At 43.6% G+C, this 15,523-nt stretch overlaps 1 protein-coding gene across 17 annotated transcripts in view; it reads right to left on the minus strand.

The window, feature by feature from the left end:
- The window catches only part of PITPNM2 (phosphatidylinositol transfer protein membrane associated 2), a 143,717-nt gene that overhangs the window by 118,726 nt on the left and 9,468 nt on the right, over nt 1-15,523 (minus strand). For 16 of the 17 annotated variants that reach the window (XM_030025196.2, XM_041126109.1, XM_030025202.2 and 13 more), the window contains exon 2: nt 6,900-6,999. The gene's annotated coding sequence lies outside the window, so the exon portion shown is untranslated. Of the gene's footprint in view, nt 1-6,899; nt 7,000-11,514; nt 11,536-15,523 lie in introns of those variants that run through there. The other variant, XM_030025195.2, reaches the window with a different exon arrangement.

Consider the following 15,523-nt stretch of genomic DNA (forward strand, 5'->3'; position numbering starts at 1 on the left):
ATTAATATATTAAAGATCTCATTCTCCCTTCACTATTTATACTAGTCAATGTCACTTTGACACCATTCTGGCTTTCGACTGCAAAAAACTTTCCGACTTAAATTCTCTTAAAATGAACATGCTCTCATAAGCAGACAAGAGTGCTATTTGCTCCATCTTTCCCTCCCCCAAGTTAGCTTCAGCTGTCACCAAAAACACAGTAAGCAATTTCCTTCTTGGGAACTATGTGTTCTTGCAGTTATATTCAGTGGACCAGAAGAGTCTGGCATCAGAAGAAGAACTATCTGATTTCTTGGACTCACTGCAAGAGAACCTGTCTTGGCCAGATACAGTTATTACCACCAAGAACCAAGAATTCAGTTAAATTAAAGATGCCCTAGGCAATGAATATTGGCTACACAAACAGTGACCAAGCATTCACCCGCTACAGATACAGCTTTGGGGCTTTGACTGCTCTTTAAAGGGTGTTTCTTCCTGCAGTTATAAATAACTGTGAGCAAAACACTTCTTAAGTTAGCGGAGATTTTCAGAACCGCCATCCATGAATCGCTACCACTATTTTAGTAAACAGAAAGTAGTCAACAGCTCTTCAGAACCTTTCACATTTGCCTCTGTTTTCAGGTTGTTCAGATCTTCTGCTTAATTCAGACTGAGCATTTAAGTCAAGATCAAATCTACTATTTTCACCATGGTTTGTATTGCCTTCTTTCGCCTTTATTCCCTGTATTCTATTTCTATGCCAAGTTATAAAGAGGCCAATATGGCCTGCAAAAGCAGCTGCACCTTAGACCTACCTTGAGATACTGAATCTGGGAGTGCCCCTTTACGTCAGGGAAGAGAGAGCTGCTCTGTTCAGATGGCTAATCCTTGTGTGACAACACTTCAACATTGCAGAGAACACTACCTCTGGGCAGCAGCAAGGAAAGAGTACAAAAAGACAAGAGATACAAACCGCCTTCCTAAAAATCTGCTCAAGGCCACAGTTTTTGACAGATCATTTCTACCACAGTTTCCATCTTTTGCCTCACCACACGCAAGCCCAATCCTCAGGCGGAGAAAACATCTCTGACAACTTCCAAGCAAGTCAGGTCTCCACCCAGATCTGCCTCTACCTTAAGTGGCCTTCTCTCACTTCATTAATTGCCCCTTTCCATCACACTGTTAAGGTACGGTAAAAGCAGGTCTGCAAGCGCATGCCTTGCTGTCTCCTCCAGGAAGGGTCATACCTCCATTTCACAGGAACAGTGCTAATGGGAATTTTATCGAATGTCATGGTGCATTGCATAGCATCTGCTCTCTGCTATGCTCAGGACAACCTTCTCTACAGAGCTTTTCCATGAGGGGTTGTTCATCAGGTCTTATTTTTAAAGAATCTGGGCCAAGTCATCCCTGCTGTAGCTTTAATGACGTCAATGAGCTACAGCAGGGGTGAAATTGGGCCATTATTTTTTATGTCCATATGTCATGTGCCCATTAAAGAAAAAAAAAAAACACAAAAGAAGATCAAGGAAGAAAAGAAAAGTTATTGAATCAAAAGACTATACTGTACAGAGATTAACATCTAGATGTGGAATGTTTCTCTCTTGTTCCTGCTGTACATTTATAAATATAACAGTTTATGGAAAAAGAAATACTTCTGTAGTGTCAATGTACAATGTGAGTTCTGTAGTGACAAATTATATTCACATTTTGTATCCTGTTTTGACAAAAAAAAATAACAAAAAAATCTTTATCAGGAAAAGGCCTCTTCAAACTTCAACAAAAGTAAGCAACACAGTTGCCAGTAACTGTTAGTTTTTTCTCCACTGTAGGCCAATATTAATCATACTCTGCATATCACCACCCCGTAGTAAAGCCCCATGGACCTTGTTCTGAGCTCATTTCTTAGTAAATCCAAAACACAATTATACAAATACCAAAACCATGAAATACAAGTTTAAACCTAAACAGTGTTTTCTGTGACTATTCAAAGTCTCAAACACAAACATGAAAAGGGATGCAGCTGAGGAGACCAAGCCTGCCAGACATAGGGCACCAGCCACGAAGAACAGCAGTTAACAGCTACCACAACACATCACGATTCTGTGCCAATTTTCAGAAGTTGAACTGTATTATTTATCTTGAGCAAGCGTGCATGTGTGTTTTCCACTCACCGTGCCACAAACCATCAGGTACTGCCCTGGGCTGTAAGCAGCGACTCAGGCTAGCCAAACCACAAGATGCATCACAGGCAGTGAGACCTATGACCAGAATTTCTCAACTCCGTATTTAAGAGCCCACTTAACTGACATTTAAGCACATGAGTAACCATATTCATATGAACATAGGTAAAATTCCTCACCAATACACTTATAGAGTCACACCAATATGCCTTTAAAGCTAGACAGCAAATTCTTCAGAACCATCCAAGAACAGCACCAGATCACAAGAGCTTGGTGTTCAGGGCCTCTACTTTGTAGATAACTTATTTCAAAGCTTAATGGAAGATTCCTTTGAAATCTTTGACCCTAATTCTCCAAGTCTCAGCTCTAGTCAAAGACTAAGTCTTCTTTGCAAAGGCCTTTTCTCCAGTTGTTTTCACTTTGCATTAATGAGTTCTTTTTCCCACAATAAGCCAGAACAGTTTGGGGGGTTGTTTTTTGTTTTGGTTTGGTTTTTTGTTTGTTTTTTTTATTTTTATTTCTCTCCTCCCTCCCCCCCCCATTCCAGCACTGGAATCAAAATAACTTGAGATGGAAAACGTGTGACCTCCCAAGCCTTTATTTACAGTGTCACAAACCACAAGGGAAGGATCTGTCCAAGTTTTCCAGCTGGAATGGGAACAGCAGGGAAAAACGTGCCCTGATTTTCACAGCCGTGATATTTAACACATCACAGAAGAGAAGGAAGGGGAGGAGGTAGGAGAGTTAGAAACAAGTAATGATGCCATGGAAGTGTCGGATGAAGAGGTCTCAGCCACACAGGTTCACGTGATTACATCCTTTCTCCCCAGAAATAAACAGAGCTTTGTACATGCAAGTGTAATTGCAAAACCAGTCTGACACATTTAATGGGGCTACTTCTTGGCTTTTACATTATACAAGATTGTAAAATACAGAAACCTTCTGGACTTCACCTGAATTTGTACAAGTGCTGTAATGACCTCTCTTCATACCACCACCCCCCAAAATTACAACAACAAAGACTCTGTCAAAAACAAGCAGCCTAGAAGCAGTGGAATCTTCCTCAGATATTTAAACTGCGCAGACAAACACAAATGAACGAGGTTTAGATCTATAGAAAGTTACTTGCAGCAGGAAACTGTCAGTTAGTTTGTGGTTACAACCACACCAGTGTCACAGCTCCTTCCTCCCAGTTAAATACGTATGTCCAAACAGTTCCTCATGTCTAGCGTTTCTATCGTAAGAGGAGGAGAACAACCGAAAGAAAAACTCACCCACATTTCCACTAGATATTTCATAGTATCAGACTATACAGGAGACTACCTTTTCTGAAAAAGGATCCTTCTGCACCTTTCCAAACATTTATGTCCTAGACTGTCAGGTCTAACTCAGTTTACCTGTACTTATCTCCTACCTTTATGAGATCCCATTCCCCCTCCCTTACCAATCAGCAGCTCCCCCTTCTCCCTGTCTGGCACTTTAACAAGTGCACACTAACCCACAACCTTTAGACGCTGAGATAAGGGAATGCCACAATTGTACTGCTCCGTTACGCTGCCAGACAGGGTTCCTCTCCCTGCCAATACATAAGCAGCCATCACCCAGCTCTCTGAAGTGTTATCACCTTGATCTAACTCACTGTAAAGTGTTTTGCAGTATAGTCTGTGAAGGATCCAACACAAGGATAGATTCTCTGCATTCAGTTGATTTCCATAAACTCACCCCTTACAAAGGGTACAATTCTCATGTCACAGGTCACACAGTAAGTCCCCTGGTAAGTACAGAATGCAGAAAAAGGAAGATTAAGCCCCACTTTGTGTCCATATAAAAGGGTACAGGGCTATGGAAGGGGAAAAGCTTGTCACATTACACAGCCAGGGATGGAGAAGTACCTAAAACTCACATCACAATGTGGCACAGGTGCTGCAGGCAAAGCAGGGAGTGCTAGAAGGGCATCAGAAGGAACCAATTGCAAAGCAAACCTGTGCTTCCTTTTGACAGGACACCATACATTCCTTCAGTGATGTGCACAAATTGTTTAGAGGGGACACCACTTCTCCAGTGCACAAGACCTCTGTCCCCAGCCTGCCTCACATCTTCTCAGGCTAAGGCACCCTGTAATTCCACCTGCTTTCACCTCATCTACCTTCCCCTCTCCTATATATTAGCCTCCTGCCCAATGTCAGTCTCTGCCTCTTCTCACAGAGGGAAACGCTCTCTCCTCATCCCAACCAGGCTTCTGCAGCTGCACGACCAGTGGAAACACAAAAAGGCAGTGCAGTGCCCCTGGACAGCTAGGAGTGAGGACTCTGAGGGACAGAGCAGCAGGTACCTCCTCATTCTGCATCAGCATCCTCCATCTCCCCCTATCACACTGCTTCCCCCGCTGGCTTCTTGCCAAGGTCCCACAGCCATGCTTTGAACATCACAGGCATTTACAGCTTGCACACGTGCCCCTCAGATTCTGCTCTGCCTTCCTCCTTGCACCAGGGATTGAGAACACTTCCTAGATTTTGAAATAATTCTATGCAAAATACTCCCAGGTATGACATGCAGAGGATCCTCCTCCCGTTATCTTCGCTCTGCCCAGCAGTTTGGATTCAAAGCCTCCAGGTTTGGAAAAACAAAGGGCTGCACAGGGATGCTGGCAGGATAGAGGGCAAAATTATCCAATGCCTACAGCATTTTCCTGGACATTGCTATTCAGCTTTTTGTTTTCATGAATGCTGCATTCCCTGACAAGGTTTAAAACCCATTTTTCTCTCTACATTCCTTACCTGCCAATCCACGGACGTTACTTGCTCTCTAGTGACGCAAGCCGCACGGATTCATTTTGCTGTGAATACAATTCTGAAGGCAGTTTCCCCTCACCTGCCCAGGAAATTAATGACCACTTGGGCACCTCTCTTACCGAGGATTGTCAGCCCTGTTAAGTCCTTCAGGCAAGTGAAATGAGTAGAGCCACAGCCTCAGGGCAAAGCCGACCCTAAAACATTGCTAAGGATTGCATTTCTTCTTTGCTGTTACCACTAATTCAGAGAAACACACTCTCCTCTACAATGGCCTACAGGGAAGCAAAGGGGGAGTCCGCGATCTAAAGCAAGGGAGGCAAAGCTCTTGGGGCATAGATGTTCTCCCTTAGCACAGGAGCACAAATTCACATGGCAATTAATGCCTCTGTGAGCATGAACTCCTCTGTTAAAGCTGCTGACAGCAGCTTTTGTTCCCAGAGAGACCTGTCCACAGCTCCTTCAGAGAGCTGCGGTGGGCAGAAGGGAAGCTGCCAGGCTCTCTCCCGAGGAAATAAGGTATCCCACAGAGGGACAAGCCGCAGCACTGGGAGCAGCCTACCCAGGCTGGCCCTTGGCTCTGCTAATCCTGAAGAGAGAGGCTTCAGGAAGGCAATCAACATGGGGAATGGTGATGAATTAATTTGGAGTCAATTTCCCAACAGGAGATAATTGAGGTATTCAAATCACTCTTAGTTTTCAAGGATTTCTGGTAAAGATATTGCATGTTAATACAGAGCTGGTGTCACTGTGGTTTCAGCGTAACTGCTGCGACCCCAAGGTATAGATGTGGAGAAACTGAAAATACGTTTCAGTCTGGTAAGTGAACAGTCTCAGACCCAAACTCATTTATCCTTTCTCTGTTCTTCCCAGCAATTCGTTGCCCTTAAAGCAAAAAACAGCAATTTTTGAGTTTTAGCATCCAGCAGCAAAAACACAGAGCAGCTATACCACAGAGAAACATTTGGTGGAGTTAAGAGTTAAAAACACCCTTTCTGATAGAGGGGGAAAAAAAAAAAAAAAGAATGGTGAGGAACATACTGGAAGAAAATAAGAAGATGCAAAACTGTACAGTCAGGCTAAAGGCTGACGCCCAAGCTATTGAAAAACTCCTGTTCAGCCACTAATTTTGTAGGCAGATTTAACACTGATGCACATTTCTAGAATTCACAGAGAAGAGGTTTGGTGAGAGCTGGACACATACACAGTGAACCCACAAGCAACACTCCAAAGGTTACAGCATAAGGGAGTAGCAGGTACATACATCCATAAAATCTCTTAACATTTACTTGTTAAAACACACCACAGGGGACTTGCTTCCCAATCTACACTCCTTACTGGGGAAGTTCTGCATGTCAATCCTCTTGGCAATGTAAAGCAAATTAAAAGTTCAGAGGGAAGAAAAAGGTAGAAATTAACAACAGTTTTATGGTAGTACCAGAGGCTGCACACTGTTTATTTCAACACAAATAAAATGCAACAAGGTTAAGATCTTTTGGGGGAAAAGACCCACACAAGATTTAAATATACACAAAAAATTTATGTTAATTGCACATCCCATGCAGCCATTCTCCCTTTTAATTTATTTATTTGAAAGTTTTCAATAAACAAGGATGCTGACTAAGCAAAAAAGGTGGGGACCCTGAGTTTTCTTTAAAATACATTTATTACCAATATACATGTCTATGCAATTTAAGATAACCATGTCCTGTGACTGCCAAGCCTTTCTCAAAGGCAACTCATACAGCCATTCTTCCACAGTCCATTTTATCACATTTCCCCCCGAGCATCTATTCAAGTGGAACCCAAGCTAAGGTTAAACCCCTCTCTCACCAGCAGCAAGCTAGTATCCGTCAGACTCATTGCCATTCTCCCTAGTAACATCTAAATGTTTTTTCCTAATACAGAAGAAAAAGAACAGCCATCCAGCTGAAATGCCAGAACCTACCTTCTGCAAAAAATCTCTCTAGATGCTTCTGAATGCAGGAGGGAGTAAAGACAGCATTGCTGAAAAAGGATGTCACTGTTGGTCCACATGTGTCAACATTCTAGAGAAAGATAAAACACAGTTGCTTAACTGCCGTGCCCATGGGAAATCAACAGCAAGAATAAAGCTGCATTATTTTCACAGCTACCTCATGCTAATGGCTCCTATGCAAACAATGTAAAGCTACAACATTTTATAATTGCACATCAGAGTTTCTCTGCAGACATCCCTCCGGTATGTCAGAAATTCAATACGTGATAGTAGGCGGCAATGAGCACCTCAGGGATTTAAAGTGCGTTCCAAGCCATGAGTCATTGTCATCTCTAACTCATGGAAATTTAAAAAAAAAAAAAAAAAAAAAAAAAAAAAAGAGAGATAGAGAGAGAAGAAAACACACACACACACACACATTGCACTGACCACTCTCATGTGCTCTCTCTGTACAATACTATAACTTCCCCCCAAAGCATTTCCCTTTTAAATAGGGTGTTGAACAATTTCCACGAAGGGGACATCACAGACAAAAAACATCCCATTGCAGCGTTCTTCCAGATAACTCCCCAGAGACCAGGCAGGATCCCACATTCAAGGGTGGAAACAGAGCTGGAGCTGCCTTTATAAACCCCACAAGTCCTTCCACACCTGGAGGAGGATGAGGAGAAGGCACCTCCCATGGCTGCCGCAGAGGGCAGCGCAGCCAGGCCCGAGGAATGGCAAAGACACGGGCCATGAACCAGCAGCACCCAGGACGACAGATCCAGCTCCCTTCCCACACAGCTCGGGAAATGTCAATCCCAGGCAGCCCCTTTATACTTTGTTTTCCAGCCATCAGCTACCTGTTTTCCCCCAAGGCCGATTTTTGTCAGGAGAGCTGAGGGCCAGAAGGAACTTGTAACCGTTACCTGCCAAGCAGCTTATGTAGTTTGCTTCGCTATGCCAAGCGGCCCGTTGCCTTTCTAAGATTCCTTCAGGCAGAGTCTCATCATTACCTCCAACCACTGGAAACTGTTTTTAACACTGCTTTTAAAGCATCTAGTCTGCACTTTAGGGCACACACACGTGCTCCCCGCTCCCAGCCATCACTCGCCTCTCTTCTTAGATCTCCCCAAGTATATTCAAGTTCCTTTAGGTCGTCTTTAATTTTTTGGTTTCTCTGTCCCTGCTGTCCTCCGAGTGACAGCCAGAACAGAGCAACGGCTCTCGGTAGTGCAAGGTCTAACAGGGCGGACGGAGAAGGGAGGGCTGGAGTACTTGCAGCCATTCCCCTGACAAGTGACCCACGGGCAGCCAGCACGGTTTCAGGAAGCTGACAGAGATCAGAAGATAGCTTGCCTGTTCCTGGGGGGAGGACGGCCTCAGCAGCTCCCACATGCACTCCTGAAAACCACCCGCTCAGATTAAAGCTCCCTTTAACTCACTGAACTCCCCGGCAGCAAAAATATTTCTTTCCCCTTTGGGTCAGGAAGGGCAGAGTTGTCCTTCCCTGTAGCAGGAGGTGCATTTTGCACCAGAACATGCAAACCTGGGCCCACGTCCACACAAAAAAAGCATCTCCTCAATTGGGACCTGGATCCAAGCCTTAAGACCAGCACCCACAATGAAAGGGTTATACAAAAAATAAATAAAACACCAACACACTCCACCCCCTGCACCAAAGGACCTGAGATGCTTGGAAAAGCCACTGATACCTTTAGCTACAATACCCTGCTTCAGCTAACGGACAGGTTTATGTCTTACCAACAATTTTTTAAAAAGTAACCGTTCTTTACTCTTGCACAGCAATTTTAAAAAATAATAGTGCTTGCACAGGTCAGATTCATCCTGGAGGAAGAGCAAATGTGAGTAACATTTCAGGACCATTAATCTCAGAGATCTCACCAAGAGCAAGCAGCCAGACAGCTTAAAAATATATTTAGTCCACAAATGCTTATTAACGTCATTTGCCGATTCACAGCTGAGCCAGTCACATGGAGCCCAAACACCACTTCTGCTTTCCCAGGAGGTGTTTAAAAAAATAAAAGTTGAAAGTGTTGGGCATCAAGTCGCTTAACCTATCTCAAAACCTTCTGTGATGCAACTATTAGATGTGGATCTATCTGAGCTGGAAACTACAGGTCCAGTCTGTAGTCCCATGGTTTAGGAGTCTGATCTGAGTTTCAAAGACAAGGGATTCCCATGTGCCAGGTCTGGCTCACGTACAGCTTTCCACTGTGGTCTCAAAGCAGCCACCACACATCCGCATCCTCATCTGCGCAGCACAGAGGAAACACTCCTGCCCCACAATGGTATTACAGCATTTGCTTAGCTTTGCCAGGCACTTTGAGAGTTGAAAGCACCAAGTATGAACAGCCAACCCTATTCAACTATCCAGGATGAGCTACAATTCAGTATTTGTAATGCACATACATAGATGCAGTTGTCTTACACACTCACTGGATGCCGTTCCTTGATGTCACCCAAATATGACTGCAATGTGCTACAAAGCTGAATCTGTTTTCTTCTATTGACTATCACTCTTGTTCCCAATATTAATACAGTCAAGACCAGGCCATAAATAAAATGGACTCTGCAGGCTTACAACAAAATTAACAGTGAAAATCATTACTACTTTTAAAATTACATCTTGAAATCAACTGAAGAAAAATATTTATAGAATCATAGAATCATTTAGGTTGGAAAAGACCTTCAAGATCATCGAGTCCAACCATTAACCATGCCCACTAAACCATGTCCTGAAGTACCCTGTCCACTCGCTTTTTCAATATCTCCAGGGATGGTGACTCAACCACTTCCCTGGGCAGCCCATTCCAATGTTTGACAACCCTCTTGTTAAAAAAATTTTTCCTAATACCTAACCTAAATCTCCCTTGCCTCAACTTGAGGCCATTTCCTCTTGTCCTATCTCCAGCCCCCTGACAGAAGAGACCAACACCCACCTCACTACAACCCCCTTTCAGGTAGTTGTAGAGAGCGATAAGGTCTCCCCTCAGCCTCCTCTTCTCCAGACTAAACAGCCCCAGCTCCCTCAGCCGCTCCTCATAAGACTTGTGCTCCAGGCCCCTCACCAACTTGGTTGCCCTCCTCTGAACACGCTCCAGCAACTCAATGTCTTTCCTGTAGTGATGGGCCCCAAACTGCACACAGTACTCGAGGTGCGGCCTCACCAGTGCCGAGTACAGGGGAACAACCACCTCCCTGCTCCTGCTGGCCACACGATTTCCGATACAGGCCAGGATGCCGTTGGCTGCCTTGGCCACCCGGGCACACTGCTGGCTCATATTCAGCCGGCTGTCAACCAGCACCCCCAGGTCTTTCTCTGCCAGGCAGCTTTCCAGCCACTCTTCCCCAAGCCTGTAGTGCTGCATGGCGTTGCTGTGACCGAAGTGCAGGACCCGGCACTCGGCCTTGTTGAACTTCATACGACTGGCCTCGGCCCATCAATGCAGCCTGTCCAGATCTCTCTGTAGAGCCTCCCTACCCTCAAGCAGATTGACCCTGTCTCCCAACTTGGTGTCGTCTGCAAACTTGCTGAGGGTGCACTCAATCCCCTCATCCAAATCATCAGTAAAGATATTAAAGAGAACAGGGCCCAACACCAAGCCCTGGGGAACACCACTTGTGACCCGCCGCCAACTGGATTTCACCCCATGCACCACAACCCTCTGGGCTTGTCCATCCAGCCAGTTTTTCACCCAGTGAAGAGTGCACTTATCCAGGCCACGAGACGCCAGTTTCTCAAGGAGTAAAATCTGATGATTTGAGAGATAGAAACCTGTGTCAAGAATTTGTGTGCGCGCTTTGGGGCAGAATTAACCCACTAAATTCTTAAGGAATCCTTTAGGTAATTTTTTTTTTCATAAAGGCAAATTTAAAGTATTTCTTCCCCTACTGTTATACACAATGTGATGATTTAAAGCCCAAAGGATCTTCTCTCTAAATCACCTATTCAAATCGGTATGATGGAAATATATTCAAATATAACATTTTAATCTTGCTTTGCATTTGAACTTTTAAATGCTTTTCCAGGAAAGCAAATGCCTCATTAGTCCTTTTAGCCATTCTACCATACTGATCTGCAAGTAAACAAGAATCCTCACATTACCTTTCTTTTTTAAAAGGATTAATTATATCTACATAGTCTTTTAATGCAATATACATCTAGTCTGATTGAGTCTTGTCACTTTTTAAATGTTATACAACAATTCACTCCTCATCAAGTGCATCAGGATTCTTCAATATCCATTCTACATTTGTTTTCACAAACTAGGCAAGTTTCTATACATGCTGGATATGCCAGACAACATCCTCCCAAAAGGAACATCCACCATAACCTACACTTAAGTAAAGAAATTTAAAAAAATGGAGTCAGCCCAGAGCCCTGCTCCATTTCACTGGTTTTGCAGAGCAGAGCGCAGTTCTCGGAATTAGCAGGGGCCTGGACCCACGGTTTCAGAAAGAGTTTCAGTGTTCAGTTGACCCACTGTGGGGGCAATCTTGAAAACCTCACTGGATAGCTACACAAACCTGGAACAGCAGACACAAAACCTCCTTAATTTAAGAAAATCAATCTTCCTACCTGCTTTGTTCTTTTTTGTTTCAGGGTTCGGTTTTTTCCTTTTTTGTAGATTGGGGAAGGATGACAAAACTTCTTATTTTCAGTGACAGCAAGTCTGAAACAATTATTCCAAACAGAAAGACAGAGCCCTCTACACACTTGCTAACAGTACTGAAATAAAAAGTGATTAAAAGCAAAAACATTTCTGAACAATAGAAACTGAAAGTATTGCCTTTGGGAAAACGTAAACACCAGCATTTTCTCTACAGTAAACACTGAAAGTAATAGATAATTAATGTAGTCTAGGACATTATGACATACTTATAAAACCTGTTTTCTGGAATAATCATGCACAATTCACCTCAACTGTATTCCCAAGTCATCACTTTTTAAAGTCATTGCAGTACGCAGAGGCCTCACTGATGCTACTCTTAATTTACTTATTTTTAGGTGTGAGAATAGATTACCAATGCAAACTTTTTACTCAAAACCTGTCAGTTTTAAGCCTCTTCTAGATTGATAATAATTAACTCTGCATTTCAGAAACATTTTGTGGTAAGTAGTAATCAAATACACAGTTAAAACTGCTTCTGTTTTAAAATTATACTACTGAAGCATGGGAGACTTCAGCAATATTAAACAAGGGACACATTTGTCCAAAGCAAACCACGAGGAAAAAGAAACGCAACAAAAACATTGAGAAACGTGAGTTAATGCAAGAGTTCCCAAAAGGCTAGAAGAATATTTTTATTACGGGTGATTTGCAAAGATGAGCATTACAAACTTCCTCCCTCTCTCGAAAGGCTTTCAGGGAAGCATCTCTCCAAGAAAGTCTCTGGGCATCGGAGGGGCTCAGAACTGAACCCATACAAAGGCCACATTTGGCTTTGGAGCAGCATGATAGTTCATCATCCAAGGATGTGAAAGCAGACCACAGCTATTAGTAGACAGATTCACATGCAAATACATTTTGCAAGGAGAAAGAGGTGCCACCCAGCAGGTGGCAAGCAGCTCATACTTAGCACAAAAGTTGAAAACACTATATTACACTAACAGAACTGGCATTTACGTTTCCATGGAGGACAATTAATTATAAGATGCTTTCTGCTGGCTTCTGAAGGCTTCTCTGCTTAACTGATGTGTTGCGCTCCACTTTTCAGTTCTTTCTCCTAAGAGGTACCATCACTGCCACCACTAAAACACTTTATATTGGGGGGACGGGCAGAGTTCCCACCTCGCCGTTACCTGAACAAACACACTTGGTGAGGACCACAGACCAGAACACACACCAGCCTTGCGCCCGAGATCAGAGTCCTGTCGAGCAAGGGCAAAGGCAATAGAAAGCGAGATTCACATGCTGTTTCTGCAAAGTCAGAGACACTGACAGCACTATCTTGCAGGGATAAATGAACTAGCAAAATTGTTCCCAGCAAACACCACAGCTGTTTTAGCTCAGCCTACTGCTTTTGCACAATCTGTGTGAATAAATACTAAGCCCTAACAAGTGTCAGCTGTGGTCAAACACTGCATGCCCGTGGTTTGGAAGCATCAGTTTCAGAACACAGATAGTCACAAGAGTCCTTTATCTTCAGAGAAGGTGTTTTCTGTTCTCCTGTCAGTTAGTCACCCTAAAACAATAAGGGGATATAAGTGAGCAACTGAAAAGCAACGAACCAGAGAGAAATAAATTCAAAATCCTGAAGAAGTCTGTAATCAGAGGAACAGGCTCCAGGACATGCCAGGAAATTAATCAACATGCAAGATAAATGTAGCAATTAACTAGAAAATATGAGCAGCTTGGAAAGGCACCTAGACCATTTTCCCCTGTCTGATGCTTGTAGCATCTGGACCCACCGAAGTGCCTCCAGGGTTATGTTCCCTAAGGAACACAGGGTCCTGCCCTCACTGTAAGGAGCCAGACCCAAGGGGAAGGGAGACAAAGCAAACAGCAAAATGTTTCCAGAAAGCTGCCTGGGGTCTGGACTTTGCTGTAGCTATAACAACCTTTTCATTTGCAAAGCCCTCTTCCTCCTTTCTTACAAGTCATTATTCACTTACATGAAATGGGAGACGGGTGTGAAGTGTTACAACCCATTGCTCCGATTAGGCTGCAAGAAAAATACATTAAAAAAACCCTACACTCTATATGCACCCTAACAAGATTTTTAAGAACCTCACAAGTCTAAAGCGGGAAGAGTTCACATTTAACGTCACACACCAACAGTGGCGACCTGTTCCCCACACGCTCCAGGACAGAGGACGACCTCCTGCCTCCACAGTGGGATCCCAGGAACTGCAAACAGCAGCATCTGCTCCACCCTGGCATGGTATTGGTTTTGAGGTGGGCAGTTATGGATTCAGATCTTAAAACGCAGCTTTTATAAGCATCTATTTAGAGCCAAGTTTCAAACTCCCCTCTGAGAGAAGCATAACCTACAAGAGTTTTCTTCCAGCAGCACGAAAGTGGAGGAAGCAGGGAAAAAAAGAAAAAGCCTCTTGGTGGGTTCAGCACCTGTGTATGCTAAAGGCACTTCATGTTTTATGCATGAGAATGCTATCACCCCTGTGAAGTTTTCTAAGTGAATCAGCCAGACAGGGTCTCTACAGCCTGCTTTTAGGAGGACCTTTTTTTCAAAAATTTATTTTAATTCAACCATTTGATTTATATTGCTTTCCAGTCATTTCTAGCTAGGTATATTTCAAGCAGAGAACTCTACATCAACTTCCACCTTGCCCCTTCCCATACAAATGTGGCAATTAGCACAGAAAAATTAGTCGACTGTGCAGTATTTCACCTTAAATAAAGCACCTTAAGAAATAATACACCATTTAATTGGTACTTGACAGCCAGGGAAGAAACACAGTGTCTCAGTAACATGCTCAAAGAGGGTTTGAAATCCATTTGTAGACCTTGATGGAAGGCTGTCCTTGTCAACGAAACCCACAATCCATAATAATGCTCACTATTGTGCTTTTATCCTCTGTTTTATCAGAGCTCATCTGCTGATCAATGAGGAGTCCCATGGAATAGCACTCTGAATTTCAATGTCAACACAGCAGTACTGTGGTAATGATCGAAAATATTTACATATTGCTTCATTGATTGTGGGGTGTTCTTTTTCAACCATCTGGCTACTGGGCACTAATTTTTTTTCATTTTATTTTATTTTTAGGGTTTTAAATAGTTGTAAAGCAGGTTATTTGAACATCTTTACAGCTAACATCCAGCATTCCAACTGAATCAGGTTCTCCTGTTATTTTTAACCCAAAACATTAGCAATAGCATCAATCAATTTCATCCGATCTCAGGGAAGGGGGGGAAAAAAAATTTCTTAACAAGGACAAAAACGAAAAACCAACAAACACCTGCCCCGTGCTTATCAGAATGATGTGCCAATTCAGCTACACACTCTCGTTTTTAATGTGACTCAAGGGTGTCACCATTTTGACAACAGATGAGTCAAATGGAAATACGTCAGTCACTCTGTACTCATTGCCAGCCTCGAAATAAAGAAACCCTGTAAGGGCTGTTTTTTTCACCTCCAGATGGAATACCTTATGATAACTGCAATGCTAAGCCCCTGGGCTCTGTAGTGTGTGCCTGTGTTTATACTGCCTTTAGTAACTGCTCAAGTTATCCAAGCCAGGCGGTTCAGGCCAGCTGCTGCCATACAGACTGCAGGGATAAAGCTTAAACAAGCACCAATTAGTCTCCCTTGCCTTCCCCCGGCTGAGTCTGGGCACCCAGAGACTGGCCCAGCTCACCCCGGCTGTCACCTGCAGTGCCTCGCACCTGCGGCCAGCTGGGTATGCCTCACCTGGCTGCAACCTCTGACACTCAGCAAGTCCAGAGATACCCACCTGGCCTACATAAAGCAAGAAACCCTGATGAGAAACAGGGATTTAACCTCAAGAAAACCCAAACCAAAGTAAGAAGCACCTCTCTGCAAGGTGCTCTGAGCACCAACAGGTTGTGCTCCCCCAGCACAGCACAAGCAGTTTTAGTTAACTCTTGCCTTGCTGATCCCAG

This window comes from Aquila chrysaetos, chromosome 9 (genome assembly GCF_900496995.4).
Source record: "Aquila chrysaetos chrysaetos chromosome 9, bAquChr1.4, whole genome shotgun sequence".
NCBI lineage: Eukaryota > Metazoa > Chordata > Aves > Accipitriformes > Accipitridae > Aquila > Aquila chrysaetos.